We start from the raw sequence: 22,695 nt of genomic DNA on the forward strand, positions 1-22,695 counted from the left end.
CTCCCATATGTCTATCAGTTTCTTTTTGATGGTTTAGGAGCCCAGGAAAAATTTCAGTCAATTTGGAGGTCCTTGAGGCGTGGCGCAAAATCAATTTGTGTTTGCATGGAAAAAAAATAAAATTTGTTCAAGTTATCCTACAAATGTCAAATAGTCATGAACGCAAAAATAAAGCTCATCCGTTTTTGGGTTTTATATAAACGAAACCTGCGAAAAAAATATTTATTTTGAGTTCATTTGGCATTGTTGTTGAAGCCAATTTCACCATTTTAGCCATTTATCTTTGTAATGTTAAATCATCTCAAAATAAATGATTTTTTCGCAGGTTTCGTTTATTTAGATTCAAAGTTTTGAACAGTTTTGAAATGTGAAATACCCTACAATCAATGGAGTCACCTATAATGAATGGTACAGAACAGTCGATTCCGGTTAGAGTTCCTGAGACCAGAACAAGCGTTCCAAATCAAAATTCAGAAGCAATGTTCAGCCCTCAAGGCGCCTTAGTAGAATTATCAATCCTTCCCAGCGCTTAAACTTATAGCTTTGTATTATATAACTTTTTCTTTACAAGGGGTAGAGCTGTTATATCTTTTTGCCTTTCTCGTACAATAAAGTTGTACCGAAGGGCTATCATCATTTCACTCCAGAATCGAACTTTTTTATAAAAATGTCGGGGACCCATGACGTTATATACCAATCGACTCAGCTCAGGCAAACTGAACAAATGTCTGTCAGTCCGTGTGTATGTGTGCGTGTGTGTCTGTTTTTTTTTCTTCCTAAGCAATGGCGGGGGAATCTGCCCAACAGACATCCTGGGTTGTCCAGGAAGTGAGGGGTTAGGGATCACCTCCAACAGCAAACGAGGGAGGCAGGACTACATCCCCGACCCGCTAAACCGTTTCTATTGCCCCCAAGCCCATCGTCCCTTCGGAACAACCAGAAAGTAATGCTTCATAAGGGGGGCCAGTGCACAACGCACCCTCGAGGTTAGCAGCGCGTCTTTGCAGCATCGAACATCAAATTGCGTTCAAAAGTTATGAAGGAAATGGTGTCTTTGCAATTATTTATGATGTGTATCACACTACGGCGAAACCAAACGGTTGAATCGAGAAAGGCATCGTCACCGCTAGGTGGATTAATCTGGGTTTATTATATACCTTTAAATATATCGCACAGGCTTTTTCTTCCTTTTGTATATGTCAGTTATTTTATGTCGAATCTGGCAACTAGAACAAAATTGCGCTCAAGAAGAAAAGGAAGGAAAGTTATTCGGGATTAAATCCGCGTGTTTGATTCCTAAGGAAAGAACCTGCCCCCGGGGGGACACTACAATAATACTTTTTTCTTTCGGCTTAAAATTGGTTCTATTGTTCTTTAGCTCATAATTTTTAGCTTTTATTTTTGTTTTCATAATCCTTACATGCTTGTACTACTGCGTGCATGCTCTTCGAAAGGCCTATGAGTCTTTTTACGCTATATGTATATTAGGGTGGCTCAAAAAACACTTTTTCAAATTTTTAGATGGGCCGCCCTCTTTTTCGGCTCTATTTGATGCCCTGATGCTCTGGACAAAATTTCAGCCAAATCGGTTAACGTTTGGGCGGTTCTAAACTCGTTGGAAGTTAATATGGAAATATGTATGCAGAAACATTCAAAAACAGTGATTTGCAGTTGGACGGCACAACTTACGATCAAGAACTATGATACTCATTCAGTTCTTGTAGAGTTAAATACAGAATGTTATGCAGAAAACCGCGAGAAGATTAGAGTTTATTAGGCAAAGATATTAGCATTTTACTGGAGTGTTGTAGGAGTGAATTTATTTCTTTTCAAAGGTAAAAGAAACGAAATTTGCTCAAACCCCACTTCAGAGAAATGCTAATAACTTAACCGGGCAAACTCTAATCTTCTCGCGGTTTTCTGCATAACATTCTGTATTAAATTCTCCAAGATCTGAATGAGTATCATAGTTCTTCATCGTAAGTTGTGCCGTCAAGTTGCAATTCACTGTTTTTGGATGTTTCTGCATACATTTTTGCATATGAACTTCCAACGAGTTAAGCACCGCCTAAACGTTAACCGATTTGGCTGAAATTTTGTCCAGAGCATCAGGGCATCAAATAGAACCGAATAAGAGGACGGCCCATCAAAAAAAAAGTTTTTCCCATACTAATTTGAGCCACCCTAATGTATATTGCGAACAAATGTTGAAAAAATAATTGGAAGGATCTGACCTGTTTGCAGCACGGTGTCCTACGACATCGATGACAGCTACCCGGAGGTTGGTCTCTGCTCTTACAGCTCAGGAAGTATGCGATGGTGTATTGCTCTTCAGAACCTACCAGTCGGGATGCGTTGTTTCAATCCTTGATGTGATTGATAGAAGGTTGGCGGGAAGAGATCGGTACGGGCATAAGGCTGGTTATGTTGTCTGTTTCTACGCAGTGACGTAATATCGATACACCGTCAAAAATACCGCCTCCGAATGGCCGTCTATAACAGCTGATTAGGTGCCGTAACGTAGACAACAAAAGTTCGTGCTTCCTGGCTGAGGCCGCTGCCGCTTTTTATCTCCGTGTTCCCTTCGAGTCAAATGTCCGGCCGATTCGATTATATACGGTCGAATCTCCCTGAAGGCGTGGATCACCTATGGCCCACCGAGACGGACCTTCAAGCTGCCGAAACTAGAAACAACTGGTCACTATTTCCTACTCCCGACACTAGCACCTTCTCTTGAAGGATAGTGACCATCAAGGTAACAGAAAATACACCACACGTAGGCATTATTATTTGCTATGCTCACAATTGGCCGTCGATTTCACACACAGATATGGTCGGTTATGATTTAGTACTTAGACTTCAAGGGATTTTTTCATGTGCCGTACTCCGGTACAGTACTACAATATACAGTACAGTCAGCTACAATATAGACATTAACAATAATAATTAGGTTCGGAAGGGGGCCCTCCTTAGCCGTGTGATAAGATGCGCGACTACAAAGCAAGACCATGCTGAGGGTGGCTGAGTTCGATTCCCGGTCCAGTCTAAGAAATTTTCTCGACTTCCCTGGGCATAAAAGTTTAATCGTGTTAGCCTCATGATATACGAATGCAGAAATGGTAATTGGCTTAAGAACCTCGCAGTTAATAACTGTGGAAGTGCATAATGAACGCTAAGCTGCGAGGCGGCAATGTCCCAGTGGGGGATGTAATGCCAGTGAAAAAGAAAGTAGTTCGGAAGAAGTTTAACGTAGTCATATTATCTCAGATTTTTCTTGTAAAAACTTGTCGCACAGGGTCAATAAAATAGCTTTCATCCACTACACTTTCTCTAAACTGCGGATATAATAAATTAGTTTTATAGAAATTTTCGATGTGGCACATAATGGTTACAAATAAAAGACGATCGACTAGCAACCACTTTCGATTCGTTTTATAATTTTTACGTTTTACAGATTTCTACGTCTTGGTTCAAAGCTTGATCTTGATCTAACTCGATACAATATCCGACGTCCCTTATGTCATTATATTTTTATTGAATAATACATACATCAGTTGTCATAAGACGAGTTTATACAATCCCATTGAATTCCACCACTTAATTGTATCTTGACAGATACGTATTTCGACCTCAACAGTAAGGCCGTCTTCAGTGTCTCGTACTTGACTCGACTTCGAGTCGAGTCGAGTCAATTATACGAGACACTGAAGACGGCCATACTGTTGAGGTCGAAATACGTATCTGTCAAGATACAATTAAGTGGTGGAATTCAATGGGATTGTATAAACTCGTCTTATGACAAGTGAAGACATTCCACTAAAAATCTCAAAAAAAATTTCTTATCAAAAAACATACATCAGTTCAGATTTGATTACTATCGTTTTTGACAATGAGATATTCCCATCCAAGTTGCCACAGGACATATTTGAACATCTTCTACTTCTTCTTCTTCTTATTCTTCTTCTTCTTCTACTTCTTCTTCTTCTTCTTCTTCTTCTTCTTCTTCTTGGCATTACATTCCCACACTGGGACAGAGCCGCCACGCAGCTTAGTGTTCATTAAGCACTTCCACAGTTATTAACTGCGAGATGTCTAAGCCAAGTTACCATTTTTGCATTCGTATATCATGATAAGTAAGTAAGTAAGTAAGCACCGGGAATCGAACCCAGCCACCCTCATCATGGTCTTGCTTTATAGCCGCGCGTCATATTTGAACACGTGGTTCCTAAACCCAACACCGTTAAAATATAGATTATGCCTTGCTCATCTCAGACAGTAAAATACAAAGTAGACAAGCAGTCTGAGTTTATTTGGTTTATTTTATAAGATAACTTTGATATTTCTGTAACCCCGTTACAAGTACGGTTCCGGAAATTCCTCGGTGACCGGAATATATGCATTAAAATTTATTCATTGAAATCCCATTCTGACTACACCTCTGTTCAACGATTGGTTTCCCCTGTAAAAAAAAATCCGTTCGTCCAGTTTGTTGATCCTCATCATCATATACTTGATCATTATCCTCGTTTCGTTCCAACTACTTTGCGATCTCCCAAACTGTCGTTAATTTATTCTTCATCATCACTTCGTCGCCGTTGTCGTCGTCACTGTGCCGGACGTTTGCCTTTTGGACACTGGCATGGGGGGGCTCTGCTCCATCCGATCATCACACCCCGTCCACCAAGACCAATATTTCGTTTCGGGAGGCAGCTCGCGATGGGCGTAAGGATGGTGATGATCGCGAACCGCTTGACGTTCGAAGTGAGGGGAAAAATATGGCAGCTCATTCAATTATTATTAGTGTATATTTGAACTTGAATTTTAATATCACGCTCGTCTCGCCGTCTGCCAGAAAAATTCACGCTATGGAGGAGGTGGGAAGTGGTAGTACGTGTACCGAATACAGGGCTGGTGCTTGTTCACTTTTTAGCGGCCAACGACTATAAAATAATATTTTTAAATTCTCTAACTTTGTTTTTCAAGTCTTGAGTAGCTCGTGCTACTTATTTAGTTTTACACGGTAAAAATCATAACATATTAATCAACATGTACATCAACGAAATAATAATCATTCAAAACATAATTAAATTAAATTGAATTTCACAAGACAGTGTGTACTGTGTATCCTTAAATGCATTGACATAAAATAGTAGAATAAAACGGAGTAGTAGTAAGCCGCTTTTTCTATCTGGGAAAGTTCAATTCCATACCCAGGACACAAATTGAAATTTTGTTTATAAAATGTTGGAAACCACTTTCCTCAAATGAAATTTGCGACAACCAGCCCCATGCAATAATAACAAGGAGAAGAAAAATACGAGACGTCCCAAACGACACTTTCCGATGTGGTGGACAGAATCAATAACTGTTCGAATTTCAGCGGATGATGGTTAAGCGGAATCACCTAGGAGGTTCGACTTATTCAACCATCCGCTTATTGTAAGGAACGCAATACTTTTTCCGATGCTATACGAGCACGGCTCGCCCCAGTAGGGCTTTCAAAAGTGAGAAATCGGGCGTAATGTTTACGAATTAATATTCAGTATATCTTTTCCGTTTGCTTCCACTATGTGTGCTAAAGCTGATCGAAAATATGGAATGGTTGTTTTAATTTATTCTAATCATCATTATCGGGGCTTACGAGTGACACATTAGAGAGGATTTTCGGCTCTTGAAAACTTAAGAGCTTTGCACACTTTGGCATTATAAACAACATGATCTGCTCTATTTGCAACTGGTTTTGGAAGCACCCAGCCCAAAAATATATGATGCTGATATTTTCTTCGCAAAAGAAATTTGGTTGACCGTTTGCGCAGAAAAGCGGAGAGCGATTATGCCCCCATCAAGTGGTTGACCACTGAGGTCAATAAACAGTTTTTTTCTTCGTTTATTTTGCACACCGTTGACCGATATATCGCGAATGTGCGCAGGCATATTTACATACTTTCGGGGTGGATAAATGCGGCACCATGGATCACTCGTCAAGAGATAAGCCTACAGGGTGGATTTAAAAGATATACAAAATTCAGTTGCAATTAATTTCTGTGAAATTCTATTGGGAAATGAGTGGTTCATGGAATCCATGGAAAGGAAAACCTGATAGTTTAGAAAGTGTTATCAAGTATTTAATTTGCAATGCTGTGAAAAATTAGCTTCATGCTACCCTGACTACTCCATCCTGTATTGGGGAAACCAGTTCGTATTGCGTGTTTTCAGCACACAATTTTATGTTCTTTGAGAAGAAAGTTGAAAAAAGCCCGTCACGAAAAACATACCATCGTGTCGCGTCGTCACCGTCATTCGTTTTTGGCAGGCGACAGCCAGTAGCAATGCCTCCTTCAGTTGAGGAACAGGGATGGATGTTGAGCCGATCAAAATCACATTAATGGTCATGCTAAATAAGAAACTTCCGGTGAATGGCCGATCCAGTCGGGAGGCTCCTTCTTGCACTTGTTATCATAAAATGGCATATTTGTGTTCAGCATGTTTCTTCTCCGCTCGCTGGTGCCGTGTTGTTTCAAGATTCCGCCTCGCAATGACAGGTCTGTAAAAGGTCTAAAAATAAACATGTGCTTAAAATTTTATGGCAATTTTGTGGGATGGAAAGTGGCTGATTATATCGGATTAAGTTGTCCTGTGATTGACTGTTAATGTCCGTGAAGAGATTGTTGTCAGCTGCGGACACAGGAGAATGGTTAATTGCAAAGCGCACTATAAAGTCTATAAAGGAGCGAAATCCACTTAAGGTGGGTGTATTGCCAAGTAACTTTCGCTCACTTCAGTACATAAAAAACATGTGATATATTATTATTCCGCATCAAATTGCCAACATAAATATCTAACTACTGTTTTAATAGATCCTTTTTGTACCAAACACCAGCGTGTCCCGACAGATACAGATTGACTTAATTGAATCTCGCCACACTACAATGAGAATAAATTTGCACGAAGATCTCATTTTGTGGTCATTTTCAAATTGTACGCAACACCACACCCACTCAATGTTTCACCACAAGATCTATATCTTGGTTTGCTCGCTTGGGGCCATTCAGTGCACCAACCGGTACGATGGAAGATTGTGCGATATATTTCATCTAGTGGCTCCATTCTTTGCAGTGAAAGCCACCTACAATGTCTTAAATACAAGAGATGAGCGACCGCCGAGTAACTTTACCTCATCCGACAGACATCTTCTCCTCTCGGAGAAGGAGCGTGTTTGTACATGACAAGAGGACATGCTTTTCCTTATGCTGAAGGAAACTTTTCCTTCGTTCCCACTGATCGTCCATAGTGTATTTGATAAGTACTGCTGCTACTGCGCTACTGCTCTAAATGTGTATGCACCAGCGGTACTCAAATTATTGCAGAGGGTGGCACGTGCCCTGCCAAAATTATTGCAAAATTTTATAGGATGTACACTTAAGGTGGCTCAAAAAACACTTTTTCAAATTTTTTGATGGGCCGCCCTCTTATTCGGTTCTATTTGATGCCCTGATGCTCTGGACAAAATTTCAGCCAAATCGGTCAACGTTTGGGCAGTGCTAAACTCGTTGGAAGTTTATATGAAAAAATGTATGCAGAAACATCCCAAAACAGTGATTTGCAGTTGGACGGCACAATTTACGACCAAGAACCATGATACTCATTCAGTTCTTGTAAAATAAAATACAGAATGTTATGCTGAAAACCGCGAGAAGATTAGAGTTTATTACGCAAAGATATTAGCATTTTACTGGAGTGTTGTAGGGGTGAATTTATTTCTTTTCAAAGGTAAAAGAAACGAAATTTGCTCAAACCCCACTGCAGAGAAATGCTAATAACTTAGCCGGGCAAACTCGAATCTTCTCGCGGTTTTCTGCATAACATTCTGTATTAAATTCTCCAAGATCTGAATGAGTATCATAGTTCTTCATCGTAAGTTGTGTAGTCCAGCTGCAATTTACTGTTTTGGATGTTTCTGCATACATTTTTCCATATAAACTTCCAACGAGTTTAGCACTGGCCAAACGTTGACCGATTTGGCTAAAATTTTGTCCAGAGCATCAGGCCATCAAATAGAACCGAATAAGAGGGCGGCCCATCACAAAAATTGAACAAAGTTTTTCCCATACTAATTTGAGCCACCCTAATGTACACTTTTATAAAAGTAATCACCGTCTGTTACCACAAACAGAAACATACACACGCCGTGCGCCAGCAATATAAATAACTGATATTCCGGCAAAAATGGCGTTTGTTAGCTGATTTTCGGCAAATTATTTGATGATTACCAGCAATTTTGACAGAAATGTCGGCAAAAAACATGTTTGCTGGGGCACGGCTGTGCGATTCTCGGTAAAAGTTTAACATTTTGCTGAGATCCCGGTAAAAAAAATTAAGTGTGAATACTATTTTTAGTCTTTTTAGTCTTTGATAATATTATTGTTCCGCTGCACAAAGGGAAAAAAATGTCCATAACGCGAATAAATTCAATATCTCGGTTCGGTATGCGCGAATTGCGCTGAAATTTTGACACAAATCGTAGAACTTTCTGGCAAATCGTGCAAAGGTGTTTAAGTTTACTGCACGAAGTTGCAAGACCTCGTTTTACCCTAATTTCTATATGCAGTCGACGTAGTGGTATGGCTCGAATGACCGCAACTCTTCTCTACGCCATTTTAGGCGGTCATAAAATTATCGCGAAAAGTGAGTGAAGCATATAAATAATGAAACGAAAAAAGAATTCTCGCTTAACTTTTCAAAAGGTCCTAAGTAACATTTTTTTCATGAATTAATTTGAATACTGCAATCAATAGCTTTCATGTTGTTCTGTTGATTGCGCTATTCAAATTAATTCATGAAAAAAATGTTACTTAGGACCTTTTGAAAAGTTAAGCGAGAATTCCATCAAGTAGGCACGATTTTCATTTATAATCCAGGTTCGTTCAAAAGAAAAAAGGTACGAGGGAAATATGTTTTTCACCATAAAGTACACGCAAAAAAAGCGTTCATGAATTCGAGAACTAACGAGTTCACGGTGTATTTTTTCGGGAACAACAGTCATGGATTCGGGAATACAGTCACGTTTTCTGGAACGTTCTGGAAATCGTGACTAATGTTCCCGAATCCATGAATTAAATCACGGTGCATTTTTGCTGGTTCACAAATTCGGAAACTCCAGTTATCCGTTAGCGCACATCTGTCGTATATTAGGAAGATTAGGCAAGACTAGATATCTAAGCACGATCGCTTTAAAGGATGCTTTTCTTCAAATACCTTTGAGCGAATAATCTAAGCCGCGTCCTGCATTCAAGAACGTGGAATGTTGCAATATACCCGTCTTCCATTTGGCATGACTAACAGTTCGGCTACTTTATCTAGGTTGATGGATAAGTTCATCGGAGCTGTAGAGCTAGACCTGTGGGTGTTTGTCTATTAAGACGACATCACAGTGGCCAGTGATAGCTTTGAGGGATATATCCGTCTCCCAGAAGAAGTCGCGAAAAGACTAAGTGAGGATAATCTATCGGTTAACCTTGAAAAGTCTTCCGAGTTGTTAACGTACGGTTGATCGCCATTCCTATTTTTTCTAACCCCGACTTTGAGCGAGAGTTGACAGTCTAGACGGACGCTGGTGATCGAGCAATAGCCGCGTACTCACTCAAATCCAGGATGGATCGGATAAAGTCATAAGCTTGTTTCTCAGAACATTAACACGACCCTACAAAATTACTCGGCTATCGAAAGGCGCCACTGGCAGTGCTCATTTTGGTAGAGAAATTCCGAGGCTACATAGAAGTTGGCCATCCCAATCAGTACACATGTTTCATATAGGTTATTGTAACTTATACAGTATGCACAAAAAGTTTATCCACCCCCCTACTAATTTGCATATTTTTTGTTTTTTTTTTGTAGAAAATCAGTTTATTTTGATGAGTGTTCTTCCATGATTTATCAATTTGTGTTTATTTATCACGTTACCAATCAAAATACAGCATTTATATCTTTTCTTGAGATTTTATATGATGAATAATGAAAAAGGGTAAACAATTACGCAAAAAAAGAAAAAACAGACATTACGATTTAAATATGATTTACAAAGTTTTAGTGTGTATTCCATAATTTATCGAATGTAAACATTGTGTCTAGCTGTCATTAAGTGCTCTTGAAGTTTTCGTGCTTGAAATCTCAGTTTTATATTTAAAATTGGAAGTTATTTGTTGCAAAATGCCCAAAAAAGCACAAATTTCTATCAGCATCCGAAATTTGATTGTTGAACATCATAAAGCAGGCAAAAGCTATCGTGATATTGCCGATATTGTCCAGCTTCAGAAGGACACGGTTGCTAGGATTGTACAGATGTATAAAAAGCGTGGTTCTGTCTCACCAGCTAAGCGATCGGGGCGTCCTTCAAAAACAACTGGTCGGATTGATAGAATTATCGTGAAGAAGGCAGAACTGGATCGGGGACTATCAGCTCCAAAAATTGCGAAACAGATTGAAAGCGAGTTTTCCATTCAACTGACGTCACAATCTGTACGAAATCGCCTTCATAAGACAGGTCTTAAGGGTAGAGTAGCACTTAAAAAGCCATGGTTGTCCGCAAAAAATATAAAAAAAAGATTGAAGTGGGCCCAGGATCACATTTCTTGGACCAGTGATGACTGGAATAAGGTGATTTGGTCAGACGAGACGAAAGTGATGCTATTTGGGTCTGATGGAATAACCAGGAAGTGGCGACGAACCGGTGAAAGTTTGAAGAAGGAGTGTTTGCGGCCTACAGTCAAGCATGGCGGTGGTGAATTACTTTACCAACATTGATTTTTCAACCAACTGAGCCTGACTTGATTTTTTCCCTGCAGGTAGAGTCATGGTGTGGGGATCTATGGCTACATCTGGCGTTGGAGAACTTGAGTTCATTGATGGCATTATGACCAAGGAGGTTTATTTGGATATTTTGAAGCGGAAACTATCAGCTTCTGCACAAAAGCTGAAGTTGGGGCGCAGATATACGTTCCAACAAGACGGAGATCCGAAGCATACCTCAAAAGTGGTTTCGCAGTGGTTCAAGGAAAAGCGTATCAAGGTTATGGAGTGGCCAGCACAGTCTCCCGACCTCAATCCGATCGAGCATCTCTGGTCAATTTTGAAAATTAAGGTCCAGGAGCAAAAACCAACAAGCCTCCAGCAATTGCGGCAGGTAATATCTACTGAATGGGACAAAATCACCCCGGAAACAACTGCTAAGCTCGTTGAGTCGATGCCACGACGATGCCGAGCAGTTATTGAAGCCAAAGGTGGTCACACGAAGTATTAAAACTATGTGAGTCAGAGGGGTGGATATACTTTTTTTGCGTTATTTTTTCCCTTTTTTTCAACATCATGTCTCTAATGCAAGGAAATTTGTTTTTTGTTTTGAATTCGCGTAAATTGGCTTTATTTTTACATGAATAATTATAAATTGACCAAAAATTAACCGTATTTTAATTTTCTGCTGGGTTTTTGGAAAGAAATCTAATCTTTTACTGGGGGTGGATAAACTTTTTTTGCATACTGTATGTCATCAGACTCAGTTACAAACAAGTTGCTTCAACTTTTTTTGTCTGGCTTGTGCTGCTCGAGATTTTACCTTAATCACACATGCTTTGGCACTCCAGTATACGTGACGTTCTTCGTCACGGCACAGCCGATGAAGCCTGGATCTGCAGCATCTGGAATACTGGACATGACTATCGCCCACCGCCGAGGTGTTGACAATATAGTCCCGTCTCAAAGTCTCACAGCGTCTGCACGACGCGAGCGTCCAAGCTAGGAACCTCATCGATACAGTGGGGAAAATCCGACCCAAAAAGGTACCTATTTATTGCGGCTACTTTCTGCGCCGGAAAAATACCTTTCCTAAAGGGAAAATCCACGACAAATCGAATGGTGCTATTTTCATGCGCTGGAAATTATGGGAACTGGATGTTTTGCCCCATTTACTTTTAAAAATCATATTTTTTCTATGACAGCTACAATTTAAATTCGATTGCGGCTAACTATCTCTATGTTTGCTGATGCTAATTAAGTAGAAAATACGAGTGGTATCTATTCCGACCTTAAACCATGACTGGAAGTGGCTGTTTTGCCCCATTAACCCCGGGAATCGTATTTTTTTTTCTAAGACAGCTCCGATTTAAAATCAATTGCGGCTGTCTATTTCTATGTTTTCTGATGCTTAGTCAGTAGAAAATACGAATTGTATGAATTCCGCCCTTGAAAAATGACTGGAAGTGGATATTTTGCCCCATTTACCCACGAAAATCGTAGTTTTTCTTTGACAACTACCAGGGATTGAATCCTGAAGAGAAAGAGCAAGTCTCTCACTTATTATCTCTGTATACATATGCGATATGTAGCATGCAGCGAGAAACTTTTTTCGCAAGCTGTCAAGATAGAGAACTGATTCGGAATGTTATACCCCATGATAAATTTCTTTTAGAAAGCTCCAAATGCGGGAAACACTGGCTCTGATGATGCATTTCAACTTGTTCTACACAGCTGTGCAGTAACCAGCACGAAAGGAGCGAAAACAAAGCGAGAATCACCATTTTTCTGTGGGGGCTGCCTATCCGATTCTGTTTTTTCGCACTTGTATACAAGTTTGATACATTTGTTATCATGGCTTGTTATGATTCGGAACAGTTTTTGCCTCTCTTTTATCGTTGTTCGTTATCTATTGAGATCGATTTCTGCAAACCCTGACAACTACAATTTAAAATCGATTTCAGCTTACTATTTCATTTTTTTCTGATGCTTGTCGGTATTCCGACCGTATACCATGACTGAAAGTGACTGTTTTGCCCCAATTACCCCTGAATTAGTTTTTTTTCTATGAAAGCTTTATTTTAAAATGAATTGCGGCTCACTATTTATATGTTTTCTGATGCTCATTTAGTTGAAAATACGAATGGTATAAATTGTATATAATGCGGCCTTGGACTGTTACTAGCAATGGCTGTTTTGCCCCCTTTACCTCTAAAAGTCAATTTATCATATGATCGCTAAGACTTAAAATCGATTTTGGCTAATTATTTGTAAGATTCGTAATGCAAATTCAGTAGGAACTACAAACCTGGAATCGGGACTAAAAATGGCCAATATTTCTATGTATTCTATTTCTATTTCTACAAATTAGTAAGAAGTCTTGGATCATAACTACAAGTAGCTGTTTTGCCCCATTTGCCTCTAAACATAATTTTTGTAGCACAGCTACTATTTGAAATCGATTGCGCCTTACTATTTCCATTTTAATTATTGAGAAGAGCGAAAAATCTTCCTGAGGTGAGGCTACTTTAAGCATCAGAAAACATAGAATTAGCTAGCCGCAATAGATTTTAAGAAGTAAATGGGGCAAAACGGCCACTTCCAGTCATGATTTAAGGCCGAAATATATGACAATTGTATTTTCTTTCAAATTAGCATCAGAAAACATAGAAATAATTAGCCACAATCGACTTGAAATTGTAACAGTCATAAAAAAATCGAAGTTTAATGGGGCAAAATGGCCACTTCCAGTCATGATCCAAGGCCGGAATTTATACCATTTGTATTTTCTACTAAATTAGCATCAGAAAACAAAGAAATCGTTAGCTTAAATCGATTTCAAATTGTAGTTGTCATAGAAAAATACGATTCCAGGGCGTAGATGGGGCAAAACAAACACTTCCAGTCGTGGTATAAGGTTGGAATAGATTCTACTCGGCCACTTCCTGTCATGATTCAAGGCCGAAATTAGCATCCGAAAACAGAAATAATTAGCCACAATCATTTTTAATTTGGAACTCCCAGAATAAAATCGAAGGCAAATGGGGCAAAATGGCCACTTCCAGTCATTTTCCAAGACCGCAATAAATATATACCATTTATAACATTCGTATTTTCCACTAAACTAGCATAAAAAACATAGAAATAATCAGCCGCATTTGATTTTAAATGGAAGATTTCATAGAAAAAAGCGATGTCAGGGGTAAATGGGGCAAAACGGCCACTCCAGTCATGGTATAAGGTTGGAATAGATACCATTAGTATTTTCTACTTAATTAGCATCAGAAAACATAGAAACCGTTAGCCGCAATCGATTTTTAATTGTAACTGTCATAAAAAAAAATCGATTTTCGTGGGTAAATGGGGCAAAATAGCCACTTCCAGTCATTTTTCATGGCCGGAATTGATACCATTTGTATTCTCTACTAAACTAACATAAAAAACAAAGAAATAATCAGCCGCATTTGATTTTAAATGGTAGCTTTCATAGAAAAATACGATGCCAGAGTTAAATAGGGCAAAACGGCCACTTCCAGTCATGGTATAACGTCGGAATAGAAACCATTAGTATTTTCTACTTAATTAGCATCAGAAAACATAGAAATAGTTAGCCGCAATCGATTTTAAATTGTAGCTGTCATAGAAAAATATGATTTTTAGGGGTAAATGGGGCAAAACGGCTAGTTCCCATAATTTCTGGCAAATGAAAATAGCACCATTCGATTTGTCGTGGATTTTCCCTTTAGGAATGGTATTTTTCCGGCGCAGCAAGTAGCCGCAATAAATAGTTACCTTTTTGGGTCGCATTTTCCCCACTGTGCATCGTACGAAGATTTGATCCTAAAGAAAAAAGAAGTGCTGGAGGAATACTGATTTTTGTTACGAGCTGTGGAATTATGTTGAGCCATACGAGGTGCGTTCCGGGTGGAAGATGATCCCGCCTCCGGAAAACCGACAAAACATCATCGAGTAGGAGCACGAGAATTGTTTCCATTTAGGGGTAGACTCAGGTATCATTGGCCACACATGGCGATGGATGTCTGAAAATTGATTCAACAGTGTACCACGTGCAAGGAGAGTAACCAGCAACGGTCCCCACAGTCCAAGTAATTAGCAAGCTTTCGGCCCATTACCGAAGAACAGGTCTTTTTTTTCAACCAATTTAATTTGCTAATGATCTAATACATGCATTCATCTCTTAGACTTGGTGTTCTGTGTGTTCTTAACACTATCATTCTTGAAGAGCAAGTCTTGTCACATTCATCTTTTGGTAATCCAGGATTTATTCAGCAAGTGGTGACACGTTTGGCTAAATCATATTTCGTCCAAATGACTAATTCTGGCAAACGATCAATTCATTCAAACGATTTTTTACGCCAAATAATAATAAGTTCAGCCAAGAGCCCTCCTTAGCCGTGCGGTAAGACGCGAGGCTACAAAGCAAGACCATGCTGAGGGTGGCTGGGTTCGATTCCCGGTGCCGGCTTAGGCAATTTTCGGATTGGAAATTGTCTCGACTTCCTTGGGCATGAAAGTATCATCATGTTAGCCTCATGATATACGAATGCAAAAATGGTAACTTGGCTAAGAAACAGCCCTGCCGTCCTTCTTAGTCACACTTGGTCGACAACTAAGAAGCTTTGCCCAAATCCAAAAAATTCTATTAGTCTCTTTAGGCTATATGTGTGCATGTGAGTGTGTTTGTGTGTACAAAAAAATAGTGTGCCGTACGGCCGAACACCTTTAAAGTCTCTTTAAAATGCTCCCACAGGTGCGGATTAGCACTGCTACCGCCCACATGGGTCTCAATGATGCACTGTTGGTTACTATCAACTCCCCCCAAAGCCAACATTTTGCGCTCCCGCAGGTGCGGATTCGCACTGCTACCGCCCACATGGGTGTCAATGATGCAGTGTGGGTTACTGTCGACTCCCCCTAAAGCCAATATTTTGTGCTCCCGCAGGTGCGGATTCGCACTGCTACCGCCCACATGGGTCTCAATGATGCACTGTTGGTTACTATCAACTCCCCCCAAAGCCAACATTCTGCGCTCCCGCAGGTGCGGATTCGCACTGCTACCGCCCACATGGGTCTCAATGATGCACTGTTGGTTACTATCAGCTCCCCCCGAACGCAGCATTCTGCGCTCCCGCTGGTGCGGATTCGCACTGCTACCGCCCACATGGGTCTCAATGATGCACTGTTGGTTACTATCAACCCCCCCAAAGCCAACATTTTGCGCTCCCGCAGGTGCGGATTCGCACTGCTACCGCCCACATGGGTCTCAATGATGCACTGTTGGTTACTATCAGCTCCCCCAAAGCCAACATTCTGCGCCCCCGCTGGTGCGGATTTGCACTGCTACCGCCCACATGGGTCTCAATGATGCACTGTTGGTTACTATCAACCCCCCCAAAGCCAACATTCTGCGCTCCCGTTGGTGCGGATTCGCTATACCAGCACCCAGACTGGTCCCAGTTTCGTATTGGAAGTATTGATTTGTTCCCCTAAAATCCCATTTTCACACCGCATGAAAAAATAGTTTATTTTGGGATACTTGGGTCATACAGCCCTGCCGTCCTTCTTAGTCACACTTGGTCGACAACTAAGAAGCTTTGCCCAAATCCAAAAAAATCTATTAGTCTCTTTAGGCTATATGTGTGCATGTGAGCGTGTATGTGTGTACAAAAAATAGTGTGCCGTACGGCCGAACACCTTTACAGTCTCTTTAAAATGCCCCACCCCCTTCCCCCTCCCATGGCTGTCACCAGGATTCGAACCCAGAGCATGAACAAAACCGTCAGAGAGATGCGTTGACGCTATACACTCCTCTATGGTTACTGTTTGTAATGTTTTTGTTATTGAATTAAGTCTCTCCTGACTGAAACCACACGAAAGGAATATGAGAGTGTGTTTTTTGTAGCCTTTCGCTTTTGTGTTCGTGATATGTGTGGATGTGTCAAGCAGTTTAATTGTCGCTGAAAAATGCAAAAAAAAACAAGCAACAAAAGAGAATAGCGATAACTCTTTGTTTTCATATGCAGAGAATAGAGACAATCTTGTGTTCCATTTTATCTGCAGCTAATATGGTGGTAGTGTTGCGATAGATTGTATGTTTCGGAAGTAAAACACAATTCCTCGAGTAGCACATATGTTCCAAGTCAGGTGTCGCAATACTTATACACTGAGCATACTGGTTGTAAGTATTTCATACGACCAAACTTATGAGAATGTTTCATTAGAATTGAACTATGAAAATATTCAGATCATATTTCGGTCAAATCAATCTTTTTTATTATATCCAACAAGACGTTTCTCTGAAGCGTTGGTGGGCGTGTGGTGTGATCTCACGCCTCCTAATCACGACGTCCATGGTTCGAAACCAGGTTACACTTTTTTTAAACGAACATAAAATTTTTCATAAGATTGTCGTATAAAATGCATTCTATTAGTGAATCGTATGAAAATCAAAACATTTTCTTGTGGCGAAATTTCAAAAGAGAATCGTATGATCGTCTTACGACCAGTATCCTGAGCGTACCTATATGTCTGAATTTGGTCACAATCAAGTAACTGTAACCAGATTTGATAGAAATGTGTTACTTGAGTCAATTCAACAGATTTTAAGCTCGCTCCAATTTAATTGCAATATTATACTTTTATATACCAGTATCCTCAGAGTTGAACAAGAAATCTCTGGAGTAAGGTCTCAGTTTTACAAGAAATCTGTGGAGAAAGACCTCGGGTCTACACGCGTAACCAAAGTTCTATCGACTAGAATCGAAGTTTCAAAAGAGGTATACGTTCTTTGTGGATTTTAGTATAAAATGGGATCACTACATATATCCTGCTCTATTCTAGAAATATATGCAGTGATGTTTAAAGTCAACATGCATAATCAAAGTTCTATCGACTTGTTTCAAAAGTGGTACAATCTCTTTATGGTCCTTGTTATAGAATATGACCTCGGGAGTGAGATCTTAAGGCGTACACCCGTAATCAATGTGGCCTTGTCCCATTCATTTCCTGGGGAAATCTATCACACATAGGAATATGTACCATATTTGAAACAGTCTGGTAGATCTTCATTTACGATTGAAATCTTAAAGGATTACTTCAGATATTTCTTGCATAGTTTTGAACACATGATAAAAATACATTCTATTAAAAATACAAGAATAGCTTGTTCAAAATTTAAAACGGGCTAATAGGCCTCTGGTTACGCATGTAGACCGTGTAAACAAACGCAACACTGATGGAATTCCCATCGTCCATGCTCTAAACGGTTGTTTTAACCCTTAAATGTGCAATGTTGTTTTAAAACAACAATATTAAATGATCGAGGAAATGATCCATTTAAGTAAAGCATTCCAATAAAACAGCGATAATCTTGCACTATATCGGTTGTGTCTAGACATTCGTGTATATATTGGTAAATGATTCATTGCGCCCAATGTTTTACTTGCCAGAAAACGCAATGAATCATTGTATTTGGGGATGCGGGACGCAAAGTCTGCCAGAATAAAAACTGAATAGAGTTTATTACCAGTAACACAAATGAAACATTGAAATCGTTACATCAAATGCAATTCAGAAACCAAAAAAACCCCACCCCCTGACCATTTGGTTATCTGGCTACACCACTGATTCTGGCAACTTGTATTGTCATAACGGCGCCGGTCAAGTCCTTATAGTCAGTTGGGAAAGGAGAGGAATGCTATTATGTAGTAGTAGTAGTGTTGTTTGAAGTATGATTAACGATTATCGATCGTGATTAAATGTTGACAGAATATGTGTATGATTAATGATTAACGATCGATATGATAAATGAATAATGATTATAAATAATCAAATTAAATGATTTCCATAGTGATCAATAGTCAAGTAACCTTTCTTCCAAATTGGGTTATTGAATGGTATAAAATTATATGATTATGATTGAAGATTAATGAATAAAAGCGATGTATGCAATGATTAAAATTGATGATTAATGAATAAACTTAAAACAATTATGAATATGATTAGTGATTAATGATTGAATTTAAAATTATATGATTAACGATTAGTGATTAATGATTAAATCATATTTTTTGTATGACTATGTTTAATGAATAATGATTAAATAACCCATTATTCATTAATCATGATTAAATCTATGATTAATCACTAATGCTCTGTCTCCTTCCTATGATAATTATCAGATTCATATAATATAAAACAAAGATGGCAAGCGCGTCAGTCGAATAGCGCAAGGGCTTGGTGGAGAGTTCAATTATCTATTTAGGCAGATTTTTTTTGCAAGAAAATAAGGTTGGCGGAGTAAATCAGGAAGCGATGGATGAAAATACAGATCCAAGCAAGTTGTGATATAAAATAGATTCGCGTCAATTTAAACTTTGACTATTTTTCGTGTCTTTTGCTTGTGCGCGATATATTTAGCCGAACACCTTCATAACCGTAGAACTCCTGCATTTTTATGTAAGTGAATGTTTGTGTCTACACGCATTTATACATAAAGTAACATAAATCAAAAGGAAAAGTGTTCACCACCCTAGCAACGATTCCGGTACGATGCAAGGTTTGCAGAAATCGCTCTCAATAGATAAGATAGATAACGAACAACAAAAGATATCTCAGTTACAAGATAAAGATTGTCGCTGTCGTCTCTGTCCGGAACATCTTTTGCTGGCGTAGGGTGCTAAATGTCAATGAAGAAAAAATACATACGATTGGACAGTTTGGTACCCAACATGTTTCGGACAGCAGAACAAAAGTAACCGAAGCGACAATTTTTATCTTGTAACTAAAATATCTTTTCGAACAACGATAAAGGAGAGGCAAAAACCTCTTCGCATCATAACAAGCCATGAAATCAAAACTATCGCACTTGTATACAAGTTGAAAAAAAACCTGATTCGGATAGGCGGCCTCCACCGAGGGGGTTTGATAAAACGCGTTGTTCTCGCTCATTTTATGTTGGGGGGGATCATATTTTTTCGCACAGCTATGTAAAACAAGTTGAAATGTATCGTCAGAACCGGAGACCCCCAAATTGCCAATTGCCAAATTAAAAGAAATTTATTGTAGTTGTAGCCCCAGAGTCATTTAATTATCGTAACAGCTGCGTCTCTCACGGTCACGGTTTGCTATCTATTGAGAGTGTATACAGGCATGATAAGTGATAGATTTTTTCTTTAGATTCAAACCATGGTAGGATGTAGCAACCCTATAACTAGAGACCGGCGGAGTGAAAAACTGACGAAATGGCAACGTATGAAAATGCATGAAATCGCTTAAATTATACTGGCAGCACTTGAACTTTTTGCTTGCTTCTTATGGAAGCAAAAAGTAAACAAGTCGAATTGGAACCGCTTTTGACGGTTCGATTGGAAACAAGATGGCGTCTTCGCCGATCTCTTATTCTAGTATTTCTAGTAGGATGCAAAAATACGAAAACATACCGCATAGGTAGTTCTTCAAGGCAGCTTCAAAATGCAACAGCAAACTTTTTTTTATCACATGGTATGAAAACTAAGAAATAGTGTATACACACTACAATGAGTTCGATACCATATGTTTGTATTGTCAGAACACATAACATGTTACTTTGAGCGACATTTGTTTAAAAAAGTGGAAACAGTTGAGTGTTGACGGTAAGGTCTTACAATTTGCAGACCTAAGTTCGATTCTCATGTTGTTTTTTTTTAATTAAAATTTAATAAAGTACAACATGTAAATTCAAACACATGTTTTTAGATTACGAATGAAATAAAAATGAAATGTTTTTGAAAACTTGTTTTCAATAATGCCATTTATTATTAAAGGTTAAAGGTTAATCTTATTATTGATGAGTGTTTCTCAAGTGAAGAGTTTTTCTCAAGGATTTTTTTCTGATATTCTCATTGGAGTTCCTCCAAGTACTCTTCATGAATTACTTCGAGAATTTCCACAAAACTCCTTTCCTTGTCACATAGAATTTCCACGCCCGGAAATTTCTCCAAATTTTTTTCTTGGAATGCTTAAGGAAATTCAATTGCGAATATCTCCAGAAAATACCTCCACGTAGTTTCCGAAACATTCGTCTAAGAATCCACCTGGAAAATCGTTTTCGAATTTGTCAGTAATACCTTCGGAAATTTCCCTTAACACTCCTTAAAAAAATCTTCTGGAATCCACAAACTCCTCTGTAAATTATAAGGCATTTTATGAGACAGATCGAAACAGCTGTTTCTCTCGTGCTTATCTACTTTGACAAATAGTGGGAGCCCGTTTGTTTGGTTAATTCACGCTGAACATTCCAATGGGTCGGATCATCAACCTAGTTTTTTTTTTGGTTTCTAGAGCTTAAGAACAAAGCTTTTCATACCATTTCCAATACGTGTTGTTAGATTATTCATACTATTGCATTCTTAGCATAAAATGCTGAAGAAAACATTATTAAAACAAATTAAAAGTTAGAAAAATTATTTTGTGTTTGGACATAACGAGATGTTCACGCAGAATCATACCAAAACAAAACATTAAATTACATGTAATCGGGCCGCCGCGAAACGTCTCATAAAATACCTTATATCCAGTTTTCCGCGAGCGGGGAATTTTCGACGAAATTTCTGATTCATTTCCCATTGGACATCATGGAAAAGTTACCGAAAAAAAGCTGAAAGAATTGAAGTATTTCTAGGAGAAATTCGAAAAGAATTTCCTGTTTCGAATAAGACTTTTTTTAAATAAATTCTTGAAATAACTTCGGGCGGATTTCTCGATGGGCTTCTATATTCTCGACGGAATTACTAAAATTTGAAGTATATTGAAATAGGGTTCCTTAAAAAAAAAGAATCTTTTCGAGTTTCCAAATTGAATTACTTGTCATAAGACAACACCAATGAAGAAGAAGAATTTGAAATTGACTGAAAATATGTATTTCCAATAGGATGAACCAGTAGAAATGTTCAGTACTAAACTCGTTAACTTACTGGTTTAATACTCGTTCAATAGCCATCGGCGTGGTGAAAAATATTCATGCGGCGGCTCGCCGATTAATTTTCGAAGGCGGCGGCGACGTGAGAAAATCACCGGCTGCGGCGGCGGCATGACGCAGCGGCGCACAGGTCTTCATCATGCAGTAATCCATGTGGTACCATACGGTACAATCACACCATACTGCTACACCACTGAAATAAAAATTAGCCTTACAAATCTTCTTTCACTTTCACTTTCACCTGATTCAGGATTTAAATAACACTTTCTTCTCATTTCTTCACTCCTCAGCAAAACGAAGTGCACATATAAATTCAATAAGCCCCAATTCACTGAAAAAAAAGCCCACCACACGACCGCAACTACCGTCACTTGCGCGTCACTACTAAAGAAGAAAAAACAGTCAATATTCAGCTGATGAAACTGTTATTTCTGTTTATTCTTCAAAACTATCACGAGATAGTTACAAACAACGCGAACCGCACGCCCGACCGACGACCGTGTTGACAAGACTTGAACTGTTCCATTTTATTTACCGGCCGTGGAAGGCAACACGAACCGCACGAAGACTCTGAGCGGGTGGTTAGTTTGCACGCTTAAGTTAATCAACATAGTTTTGTATACACATAACGGGCATTTCATGAGATAAAATTATTATGTGAATGGTAAATTAACCAACAATGGATCTCCTAGCACCTGCATTTCACTATTGCTACTATTGTGGTGTCAAATTGTTGATTCATTGTTATTATGGCTCCAGTTGAAATTAGAATGGACCGCAAAAACCGCCGCTATGAAATGAACAGATCGTGCCACCGTAGACATGTTCTGTCAAAAGCACATGAATAGAAATACACCCAATTCTGTTTTTACACGGATTTTTTTTACACGGCCGTGTAAAAAAAATCCCACACAAAATTTTTGCATCATTTG

This window comes from Armigeres subalbatus, chromosome 3, assembly GCF_024139115.2.
Source record: "Armigeres subalbatus isolate Guangzhou_Male chromosome 3, GZ_Asu_2, whole genome shotgun sequence".
Lineage (NCBI taxonomy): Eukaryota > Metazoa > Arthropoda > Insecta > Diptera > Culicidae > Armigeres > Armigeres subalbatus.